Source organism: Chinchilla lanigera, unplaced genomic scaffold, assembly GCF_000276665.1.
Source record: "Chinchilla lanigera isolate Chin_1 unplaced genomic scaffold, ChiLan1.0 scaffold00007, whole genome shotgun sequence".
NCBI classification, from domain to species: domain Eukaryota; kingdom Metazoa; phylum Chordata; class Mammalia; order Rodentia; family Chinchillidae; genus Chinchilla; species Chinchilla lanigera.
The window spans coordinates 36,332,149-36,342,719 of record NW_004955408.1 but is presented as its reverse complement, the minus strand read 5'-3'; the positions used below and the strand labels follow the sequence as shown (position 1 = coordinate 36,342,719).

The 10,571-nt window shown below is 46.9% G+C and overlaps 1 protein-coding gene across 6 annotated transcripts in view; it reads left to right on the top strand.

The window, feature by feature from the left end:
• Sema6a (sema domain, transmembrane domain (TM), and cytoplasmic domain, (semaphorin) 6A) overlaps positions 1 to 10,571 on the top strand; it is a 124,318-nt gene that overhangs the window by 1,412 nt on the left and 112,335 nt on the right. For 2 of the 6 annotated variants that reach the window (XM_013506973.1, XM_013506976.1), the window contains exon 1: positions 101 to 517. The exons of 1 other annotated variant lie outside the window; for it this stretch is intronic. The gene's annotated coding sequence lies outside the window, so the exon portion shown is untranslated. Of the gene's footprint in view, positions 1 to 100; positions 518 to 10,571 lie in introns of those variants that run through there. 3 more of the 6 variants (XM_005376541.2, XM_005376540.2, XM_005376537.2) reach the window with 2 other exon arrangements.

Here is a 10,571-nt window from a genome sequence, read left to right as displayed (position 1 = left end):
ACTTGCTTTGGTCCCAATGGTGTTTATTCCTCCGTTTATACTTTTTTTTTTTTTTTTTTTTTTTTTTTTTTAGGGTCTCGCTGTGTAGTTCAGGCCGGCCGAGCCGCGCGCCCCGCCCAGCCCCCCGCCCCGCGCCCCGGGATGACTTGTTAACCGGCGGACACACCGAGGGGACAGGAGTGGACTCCGAGTGGAATTTGGATTTGGAGAAGAGTTTCCTGGACATTTACCCTCCTCCGTGTTGGTGTTTTTTCTTCCTTTTTTCTTTTCTTTTCTTTTTCTTTTTGGCTTCTTTTTGCGCCTTCTCCGTGTCATTGGGATGAACACAGCTCGCTTGCATCTCAGAAAGTAGCCGCGGCTGTGGCCCCAAAGAGCACACATGTAGGAATGACAAAGGCTGGCAAAGCGGAGCGTGCAGCCCGAGGCCCGGAGCGAGCTCGATAATGGATTACTAAATGGGATACACGCCGTGCCAGCCCGTCCCGAGCCGGCCGCCTGCACGTCGATGCACCGAAAGGTACGGCCGGCTTCCCTGCGCGCCCCACCTCCGGAACCGCGGGGCCCGGCCGCGGGTCCCGGGCTGACACCACCTCCCTCAGGCGCGCGCCGTGGCCTTTGTAGTACCTGCGTTGTATTTTGTCTCTTTTCTCTCTCGAGCGCTGCCCGGTCCTGGGGGAGCAGTCCCCAGCCCTGCCCGCCTCTCCCCTCATCGTGCGCCCCGGGATCACCCGGCCCGGAGCCGAGCCCTTCCCCACCCGCGCCTTGCACACGCCCGGCGCCGCCCCGCACCGCGACGGCTTGGGTGGCCGCCCTGCCCAGGGCTGTGCGGTCCGAGGCTCGTCCCGGCTCTCCCGCCAGCAGGGAGCAGAGTGGGCCCGAGAGGGTGGGATGGGGAGCGCTCCGTTCCGGCGGGGAAGGCTGGAGAAGGCGGTCTGCCCTCCGGAGTAAGGGGTGTTGGGAGGAACGCCGCTGCTCTCGTCCGCTTTGGTTTGGGTTCTAGAGGGGAAGGAAGCCTTCCCCGGAGGCAGTGGGGAGGAGACGAGAGCCTTTTGTTGTCAGCGCAGGATCGGGACTGAGCTCCCCCGAGTGCGGGAAACTTGTGATGGCCCTGGGCACCCGCGGGGAGACCCTTGCTCCAGAGGCCCCTGGCACCGGAGATTCCGAGCTTTGTTCGCTCCACTGCGTACCTAGGAGCGGCCACTCGGTGTTGCGCGGTGCCCTGGCTCTAAGTCCGGTCCGCATCTCAGCGCTCAGATGAGCGGCAAGTATGCTGCCCGCCGGCCGCGTCCCACGCAAGCAGAGTCCTCTGCGCTGGGGCTGCCGCCTGCTGCGCCCTCCTTCGAGCTCGGTGCTGTCCCTCTGGAAAGGGGGTCCCTGGAGGGAGGATGGGTAGGTCTGGCAGGGGATAGCCCCGGCTGGCCACTCCGAGGGGGACGCTTCCCCAGCCCCGGGTTAAGGGCGTGCGACTTCTCCACTCGTCCGGGAGCTGCCTCTCTGTCCTGGAGTGAGCCCGGCAGTGCCCGCCCACCCCTCCAGACCCTGGGCGGACGGGAAGCGTCTGCTATCGATTCCTCGCGTTTTTCTCAGTTCTCCACTGTGGGAGACCAGGCGAGGCAGGATCCCGAGGTCTCCTCCCTCCTTGCACCACCTGAGCGGCCAGCCGGGGAGCTGTCCCGGACTTCGGGATGCCGGGAAAGGAAACAGGACTCAACACCTTTTCCGCTCCCGGCCGCCCCTGCCCCGGACGCTTCCTCCCTTACACAGCCGGGTTACTGAGCTTGGCTGTTTTGGAAAGTTTCTCCGAGGGTGGCGGGCACGAAAGGATCGGAGCTCAGCGTGTTCAGCCTGCGGGAACCCGGCCGGAGGCAGCCGTGTGGACAGCCGAGAGAGGTGGCTAGGAGCCGTTGCTGGCCCTCTGCAGGGTGGCGCCTCCTGGCCCGCGGTACCTGCTGGACCAGTCTCCCGAGCAGTGGGGGAAGGGTTAAAGGGATGGTGTAGAGCAGATCTCAGGGGCTGGTGTGATGGCGGTGACCCTGGCTGGTGCGAGAAAGCCTGTGGACCCAGGCCCGGGTTGCACAGCTGCAAGTGCCGCACTCCAGCCTCCTGCTCACCGCGCGCAGTTCCTGCCGGGGAAGGTCCAGGGAGGAGTGGAAATGCAGTCAGGTGCTCGTGGAGCCTCGCAGGGACTGGAGACCAAAGATGCTGTCTTCCTAGCCAGGACATTTCCAAGGGGCAGCGGCAGCCTCTAGCCTGTGCGGCGCTCGGCAGCCCTCCCTCCAAGAGGTTTCGGGAATGCGATGGCCAAGGACGCCACAGAGGGATCGCGCTTTGTTTACTCTTCCTGGAAATCTAGTTACTACTCGTGAAAGGCTTTACGCACAAGGCTCTTGAGGACGCACACAGACCCCTGTCACACTTCCCGTGCGCAACTTTCTTTGCTTCTTGTCTGGAAAGCCCCTTACCCTGGATGCAGCACTGTGCCAGCAGGTCTCAGGAAAGCTACTGAATGCCCCCCAGCGCTGGTTTTGAAGTTTTTCCCGGGTGGGAAAATCCAGTTCTGATGCCTGGCTTTTCTTTACTCCTGATAGTTGTAGGCCTTCCTTCCCCTGGTGGACATACATTTTGGGCATCAAGCCCACCGTCTGCTACTGTGGAGAGCAGGGAAAGATTAGTGGTTCAAAATACATTAATCTTTTTGCTTTCCGGAAAAGGTAAAGATGCTTGTGTTCAATTCTAAATGAAAATACTCTCACTTTTTTTTTTTAAACCTCCCCCAAATGGCTAGCAGAGGTCAAGATTGGAAGCATTTTTTGTAGTTTCTTTAAAATTATGTTTAGTCATTTACAGTGAGCTTTGATTAAACTACTCCAGGCACCAAAGTTAATTATTAACCTAACCTTAAATATAGTGGCAGACCTGTGTCTCCACCTATTAACCTGAGTTATCTGTTAACAAGTAATTGCACTAACTACTTGTATTTGGCTTACCCATTCTTGTTTATATGGTAACTTACTTGAATCCTGAGTAAATACCACTCCCTGTTTGTACTTTGGTTTGAGACATTTTTGAATGAGACATTTTCCAAAACACCCTAAATCAGAGAAGAATGCACACTAGATTTAACACCTTAATTTTGTTCTATGAATTTTTTGTCATGATGTAAAGAAGTATTGTTTCTTCTTTAATGTTTAAGGGGCCAATCTTCCTGATGTGTTATGTTTTGCAACTATAACCCTTAAGAAGTGCCCCACATTCTCAATACTATATGTGAATATTAAGCAGACATCCAAAATCATTATCTCAGGAGCCACCCACACAATATACTGACTGGACAAAACCTCTAAATTAAAGTAAGGTAAAAATTAGTAAGACCTGATAAAGAGCACTCAAGTAAACATTGCATGAATAATTGAATGAATAAAATAGTCACACCTGGTTCATATTTCTCCACTTAGAGCATATTTATTTACTTTTCTTACGTAAAAAATGTCTGTACCTTCAATTAAGTGAGTACAACACTTTCCACACAAACACAGACTCCTCAAATTCTTTCAAAGTTTAGTGCTTTTCTAACTTATTAGAAAAATATTATTAGAAAAAATATTATAGAAAACAACATTTACATGTTGAGTAGGCTAACAATAAACTAGTGAAGTTGAGTGTGTTGAATCAGAATAGCAAAAATTAGAAAGACCGTTATCTTTGTTGAATAAGAAGACATCTAAGTTAAGAACATGTATTAAATGTAAAGTTTATATTTGTGCTATAAAAGGAAGTGGGTGTTTTGCACTCCTATATAAAACGGGGGAAATACTGTTTTGAGCAAAGGAGTAAGTCAGATTGTTTACTTACTGCGTATAAAAGATTGAGCTTTTTTGCTCTAGGATAAAAGGATGATAATGGGACAAAAAATGTGTTTTAGAAGTAGATTGCCGAGAACTAATATATTCTCCCCCTTTATTGTTTGCAGAAAGGAATCACAGAACGAGCCAAGCTAATTGCAAATGCTTTAATTAAGCACCTGCCATTTGCCTGCATGTAAAGGGGAGCTCTTCACTGCCCCCCCAGCCCCCCATGCTTAGGTATAGATGATTTATCAGCCCACTCCCGGAATGGGTGTTTCTTAACATACTTACTTAAAGGTCCCATGGTACAGCAGACATTTGTGCCTGCCATGGAAAGGTGCAGCCTTGAAGTATTATGCCAAGCCTTCTCATCCAGGAACCCCTACTCTCTTGGGGTACCCTGGAGCCAAGTTGTCTTTGAGATACTTCTATTTCACAGTGAAGGCTTTTCCCATCTGCCTTAAAGTGTGCTACAAGAGCAACTGAGCTATTCTCTGCTGGCAACCACACGGTAGCCTCTTGGGGATATGGTAAAGTGGGGAAGGGAGGCATTTAATCCCTTTGAAATGGGCAAATAAGATGTCATACCCACAAACCTCAAGGGGACAAGGGAGCTCAGGACTACTTAGCAAGGGACTATTACTGTCTAGTGCATACACAAAAGTTTCTTGCTTTGTGAAGCAGGTGAGAACTTGCAAAACTTCTTCAATAGAATAACTCAAATCATATTAATGTAAAGTGTCGTGACAAACTGTCTACAGTATTTTGGACCTGGCAGATAGCCGGTGCTCCCTGGGTAGGTAGCTCCTCTTCATTATAAAAGGCACCTCCAACTCAATATCTTCAGAAAATCAAATTCTAGCCCCTCTTTGCAGTTTGCTTTCTTACAGTCTCCACCATGAGAATTCCATTATTTGAGTTACTTGGATCTCAGGGTTTAAGGTTTACCCTTGACTCTTCCCTTGGCAGTGTTGTGGCTCCACCCCCAGAGTGCGTGCCGACTTCCTCAGACTCTGCCACCCCAGTGGCCACACAGCAGCCCAGCCATGGCGTTCTGGCTACAGCCTCCCCGCTCCCAACTTGCTTCCCTGCTTCGGCTCTTGGCCACTACTGACTTTTCTCAACATACTTGTTTTTACTTTTGTTTTTTAAACTAAGCTAGGTCAGTTAACTTCTCTGCACAGGTACTTTCCCATCTTGTTCTAGTAAAAGCCAAAGCCCTTACCGTGGCCTCTGCACTTAGGCCTCTCCCTGACTTCCAGCAGTCCTGTCCTGTGGCTACTTCTGCCTACCAGGTCTGCTGTCCTTCGGGGTCCTTTGCAGCACCTCTGCACAGGCTTCCTGCATGGCGTGGACTGCTCTTTCCCCACACAGCTGTGTGACTTGCTTCCCCCATCCCTGGGATCTCTGCACAAATGTCGCTTTTTCAGCACAGGCTCTCTGATCGTTGTACTTTATCCTTCTACCCAAGCACTTGCTACCCATTGTAGGCCCCCTTTCATCGCTTTGTACTTCTCACCGTCTAACCGACTCTGTGTTGTCCTTGTTTGTTTTCTGTCCTCCTCCAGAACACAATGCCATGGGGACGTTTTTATGCTTTATTCTCTGCTCTCCCTCCAACCTCTGGAACAGTGACTTGGGCATCACAGGCCCTCCATACCAAGGATTTGTTGAGTGAATAAAAAGTGAATCATTTTGCAGACAGCCAGCCTTCATTTTCTCTCTTTTGGAGGGCCTGGTTTTTCTAGATTTTGTTTTCATCAAATGGGTTATCTCTAAGTCTCACGTATCATTAGTGGAACATTCTCTGTGTGTTGTTTTCCTGGTCTTGGTGATGGGTTAGAGCCTGTTCATTCCCACACTTGCACCCAGTCCCCTCCTGTGGCTAAGAGGACACAACTGGGAGACACCTGGTTAGAACTAGAAGGAGTCTGAGTTAGGGGAAATCAACTTGCCAAGAAATAGAGCTGAGGAGACAGCCGGCATTCATAAGGCCTGAGCTTTAGACCCTGGCCTCATTTGTTGTATATGCTGACCACTGCCCAGACAGCCTTCCTCCTTCTTTGGAGTTTACCAGGAGGTTTAAACTTCCATAATTCTATAGAAAGATGTATTATGCCTTTTAACCTGTATTTTGCCCTGTGCCAGGACACTATAACTGTTGTGCAAGGTCCTGTATGTGGAGCTAGAAGATGGATTCTCTACTCTTAGTTCCTTGGACCAACCACTTAAATTTGAGGCTGCATTATTTTAGTGAAATTTTTGAATAGTAAACTTCCCACTTCGGAGCACTGCAGGGAGGATAATGGGAAATCACAAACATGAGTGCCTTTGGTAAAATATATACTTTGGAAGTTGGGAAAGTTTGATGTGAATCTAGTTCCCACTCGAAACGTGGGGTATAACAGGGACCCGACCTCATCATCTTCTAAATCATAAAAAAATCATAGTCTGTTGATAAAGTTTTAGTGTAAACCACATTAGGAAATTGAATAATATCCTCCAATTCACTAAAGATGCACAATCCACAGAGCATGAATAGTGACTGTATTAATCAGAATCTCAACTGCTTCAAGTAGAGATTGCTTTTGTTATGAACATAAAATCAGGCAAGGTCATGGGAATGGCAGTTTGCCAGGCATTATAAAAATTCAAGAGAATTGTTTTTGTCCAGCTAAGTTCTAGAATCCTGCATGGCAATGTAACCATTAATGGAGAGCAACACGTCAGAGTGGTCCTGGAGTACTGGAGGAAGGTTGCAAACATTAGGTTCTGTGGGGTGATGTTTGTATGCGTGGAGGGGTGCTAGTCCCGGAGGCAGTGCTGAAGCTTCTCTGGCAGATACAGAACACTTGGAATTGTATCCTTTTTTCTCTTATTATGAACAGTATGGCTGAGCCATTTCTTTTAACTTCTCTGCTTCAGTTTGCATTTGTGCATTGGCAGTATGCTGATTATGTCATGACTGGTGAGTAGAATAAATGTGATAACAACCATAAACTTCTCGAACAATGCCTGGTACACAACAGGTGCTCCCTGAGCACAGGGTATTATTCTTACTTGGGTGATTATAGGAATGGAAAATGCCCTGGAAATGGGTTTTGAAACAGCAAGCAGTGCCTTTGTAGGGGGCAGTAGGGAAGGAAATGGCTACAAATCTGTAATATAAAGAGGTGATGCAAAAGAAACAGCCTTTGGGAGAGAAATGAGCGTTCACGTCCTAAGCTGCCAGGAGTGTCTCGGGTTTTGGCTGGAAGGCCTGTGAGAGTCATGTGCACGGGAAGAGTGATGGTCATTTTCTTAACTGTAGAAGCTGAAATATCACACCCAAAACATTGAAGAAACAAACCACTGTACAAAAACAGAACAATCAAACAAACAAAACAGTTGCAGGCAGTGTAGGACCTATGTCAAAGTAAAGCCCAAATGGCAATTTAAAAAAAAAAAAAAGATAGCCAGGGATATAGTTCAGCGACACAGCACCTGCCTGCTAAGTACAAGGTCCTGAGTTCAATTTCTGGTACCATAAAAAAAAAAGTGATAGCTATTACTTATTAACGTTTTAAGAATAAAATGTACTCTGTGTACCCACATTTAGAATCTGAGGGCAGCCCCTTCAGAGATGGATCAAATTCCCAAGGAAAAAAATTGGTAGGAGAAAAGCTTGGCTGATGACAGCATTCCTCCTGGAGACTCAGGCTAGAACTGCTGCCAAAGGGTCTTCAAAATGCCCATGTGTCCACCAAGTCAGTGTCTTCCCTGGCCATGCTTGAATCAGTTTGGAAGAGCACAAGTCTCCAAGTAAAAGTAAACAACTACCTTGCTCACTAGAAGATAGGACATAATTGGCTGACCTATATAGACAGCACTTACTGTACTGATATCCTGCTACAGAGCCTCAATTTTGATTCAAATACTAGTTGTGCAAGTCCTTATCAGTGAGAAAAAGCTGACTTCTAAAATGCACAGTAGACGGGGAAATAAATTGCTATTATCACCACAGTTCCCTGAGGACTTCTGCTGCCCTCATGTCTTCTAGGAATACATGGCTTCAAATTACAGTTATTTTCATCCTGGAGGAAAGAGTTTTCTCAAGTTCTGCAAGTGGAGAGAGGATATAAAGAGGGGGAAATAAAACAATTAATGTGCCCCAAAGACTGAAGGGCTGGATCCTGCCAGGGAGCCAGTGTGATGACCGTTGCTTTGAAAGTGTTGTTAGTAACAGATATTTCCACATAGGTGCAGCCTTTAGGCCTGGGGCTTTCCTTTATTATAACTAGGTCCTTTCTAGTGGTTTCCAACTAACCTATAATTGCCATCTGTAGAAAACTTCATTCAAAGAATCCATGCCAACTTAAGAATTTTAGTAGAAGATTCTCTTGAGTTGATGCTGTTTACCCTCTCTGGGCCCTTCTGCCCCCCCTTCCCCACAAGAAGGACCAGCAATGATTTGATCTGGTATTCCGTACAATGAAAACACGCTATTGGAAAATACACATCCAAAGGGCTGCAAAGAAATAAAGAATCTATTATTACTGCTTATTATTATTATGTGGGAGTTTCATAGACAGCTGTCTGTGACAGACCCTTCTTTCCTCTTTTCCTATTTGCGATTCTCTTCGCAAGGAGAGCACCCAGTCTTTTCATGAATATTGCAGGGCCTCCAGGTCTTGCTCACCCCTCCCCTGGATGCCTACTGCCCTTGGGTGAGGAAACTGAGAGAATACTGATTGAGCTGGTGAATGAAATGCTCCTTTCCTGAAAATGGAATGCTTTGTGCAAATCTGCATTCCACGGAACACGCCCAGCCAGGCAAACACTGTCCCTCCTCCTCCCTACCTCGGAGAACCACCTGACTTCATTCACATATTTTGGTTTTTGACTGCGTTTGTTCTTAGGCCTCAGATACCCTGGTGGAAAAGTGTTCTTTCAGCCTTTCACTATTCTAAAAACATGAGCATCTGAGTTACTAAGCTTATTCTCCTGCCTGTGCAGTGAGTGATAAATAGAAACCGAATTGTTCACAGGCTTCTAAACTCAAGCATGTGCGGCAGGATGGCAGTGGAGTTGTTTTTATAAGAATACTTGTTAATGGTTTTCGAGATAGGTTCTCTACTAATTCTGTTCCCATCATGAATGATGACCCTAGCTAGATGCTGTCGCTGGGATCTTCATCTATTAATCATGGAGGCTGCTCTCTTATTCGGTTGCCATAGTTTCGGTGCCTCAGATAGTGCTGGGTGTCTTGGGAAAGGTTTGAAACATACTGGGGCTTGCAGGGCCTGCAGTTATTTTGGCAGTTGTTCTAAGAAAGAACTGAAAACTGCTTCTCATATAATTTGGTGCTGGGTTAGAAGACAACTTCTGAGGGTCTCCCTGGACCTCGTTATGTGCACGTCCAGCTGATATTTACTCCAGGATTTGCCTCCTGCTCAGTCTTGCTCGAGAAAAAATTACAGTCCAGGGGCTGATGTCACTTTCATCTTTCGGCAAGAAAGCAGAGGGGTGTGAACTCTGCATTAAAGCCTGTTCAAAAATGTGGAGGTATAAGAGGGCATTCGTGACTTTGCTCAGAAATTCAGCTTCATTATTCGGCTTTGGCTGTGCAGATCGCTAAATAAATGAAATGACATCATAAATGTCATGTGATTGTTTTGCTTTGGCAATGTAAAGATGTAGAGCATGACTTCAGGTTTAACCTTTCCTGTCTTTGGTTTGACACTCATTACTGCCGAGCTACACACCATCTTGCTATATTTTGCAACAAAAGGATAGCACGTTTCGGACCATAGGCCTACTGCTTTGCCAGCTCTTCAGTATATGAATATTTTTCATTTCTCTAATAATTCTAATACGTTGCCTTCTTTTTAGGTTTTTAACGTCAGAGCTGATTAGGAAAGGCTCTCCAGTTGTATATATACATTGACAGACCGTCAGGAAGAGATTTGGACAGTAAATTGCTGCAAGAGGAAGCTACACGCATTGCTGTGATTTATTTGCCTGGTGTGTGACGTAGGACACAGCTTGCTTTTGTTAGGTAAATTGACCTTGTGTAACAGACACCGGTACACATCTTAATGTTTTAGTTGCCGCTTCTCAAGTGGGCTCTCAAGGACTCCTAGCCATCTGAGTCAAACAGTTTGATTCCTTTTCAGATTAAAACAAAATAATTTGACATATTCAGGATGCGTAGGCATCAGGTGGAAAATCCGAGCAGATTCAGAAGAGGAAAACTTCTGAAGTCATTGCAAATGGGGCTAATGTAGGAGATTAGCTACTTTTTTTTTTTTTTACTAAAAGATGACTGGTTTTTATTTCAAAGTGATCTTCAAAGCAGCCGTTTTAAGTTTCCCCAGATCTGGCCTGCCAAAATTTTTGTGTAAGATCAGCAAGCATTTTTAATACACGTGCCTATTATATAGATCCCTCTTTCTCAACCACACAAAATGATTGATTTTAGAGGCCAACAATGTGAAATAAATTAAAAGGGTAACATGGCCTTAATTGCTCCTGGCTTCACCAGGCTTCTGTGGAGAAACACTTTTGAGTGTCACAGCAGTTTCTGATCATGTGGTCTGGCTCACCATAGGCTGCAATTATTCCCGGCCTGTCTCTACCTCCCTCATATAGCTCCCAGAAGCAAAGAAAACATGCATTTGTAAACTCAGGATTAGGGGTCCCTGATCATTTGGCAGAGTAAGGATGGTGGAGGAGAGGGAAGAGAGA